The following is a 563-nucleotide window of genomic DNA, read 5'->3' on the forward strand; positions in this document are numbered from 1 at the left end:
GGGGGGAAGATCCCTAGACTCCTCTGACTCAAGAAAAACACAATGGACCCTTGAAAGGCAACTTTGTCAAAGCTCAAAAGCATGACTTGATAGGAGAACTACTTCCCAAGGAGCTTACCATTCAAAGAGGGTTACTGTGCTCCAGATACAACAAAAACACACCAACAAAGGAGCCAGGGTTGTGTTTCATTTGCATGTTTTTCCTCCAAAACAGGTAGAAATGCCCCACTCTCTCCCAGTCAATTCTAAGCTACAAGTTAAAACACCAGCTCTGAGGGGATGCTCCCAGATGCCTCCTTGGCTCAGCCCCTGCTGCGCTGTTACCCCAGTTACAAAGTTCACCTGTTTTTTTTTTTTTTTATACACTACTGATAGACATAGAAATAAAAAGAAGGAACGCCAACAATAACAAACCGCACCCGCTTGAGTTAAGAGGAGCCCAGCCTAGAGGAAGGTGGGCAAACCAGAAATGGTGTAATTCAGACCTTGAATCCCACACAGTCTTCCAGGATCTGCTTTAGCTCTCTGCATCCTCCCCCACGTGCACTTTGCAAGCGGGAAAC

This window comes from Pterocles gutturalis, unplaced genomic scaffold, assembly GCF_000699245.1.
Source record: "Pterocles gutturalis isolate BGI_N339 unplaced genomic scaffold, ASM69924v1 scaffold26190, whole genome shotgun sequence".
Lineage (NCBI taxonomy): Eukaryota > Metazoa > Chordata > Aves > Pterocliformes > Pteroclidae > Pterocles > Pterocles gutturalis.